Below are 387 nucleotides of genomic sequence, written 5' to 3'. Positions count from 1 at the left end.
ATATTCAAAATATTAATAAAAACGGAAATTATTAAATGGATTTGAATAAAAACTAAAACTGAACTAAAAATAAATTAACCCTAAATAATGACATAAAAAAAACAAAAAAATGCACATAACAAAATTACTAAAACTTGAGATAAAACTAATATGAAACTATAAGCCAATTAAAAATATTAATAAAAACTATAATAGTATATAAACAATACTAAAGTTTAAGTTGAATCACTAAAATTATTAACAGAAAATAAATAAAAACTAAAACTGGTATAAAAATAAATTAAACCTAAATACTAATACAATACAACAACAACAAAAAAAAAAAAATGACAAAAGCACATAAAATTACTAAAACAAAAATTAAAATGAAAACTGGAAATAAATATA

The 387-nt window shown here is 16.8% G+C and overlaps 1 protein-coding gene across 1 annotated transcript in view; it reads right to left on the bottom strand.

The window, feature by feature from the left end:
* LOC107653872 (laminin subunit alpha-1-like) overlaps positions 1–387 on the bottom strand; it is a 60,766-nt gene that overhangs the window by 23,751 nt on the left and 36,628 nt on the right. The window lies entirely within an intron of this gene.

The sequence above is a fragment of the Sinocyclocheilus anshuiensis genome, unplaced genomic scaffold (assembly GCF_001515605.1).
Source record: "Sinocyclocheilus anshuiensis isolate Anshui unplaced genomic scaffold, SAMN03320099.WGS_v1.1 scaffold1994, whole genome shotgun sequence".
In the NCBI taxonomy this organism is placed as follows: domain Eukaryota; kingdom Metazoa; phylum Chordata; class Actinopteri; order Cypriniformes; family Cyprinidae; genus Sinocyclocheilus; species Sinocyclocheilus anshuiensis.
Note: the sequence above shows the minus strand (reverse complement) of the source record. Positions and strands in the feature narration are given on the sequence as shown.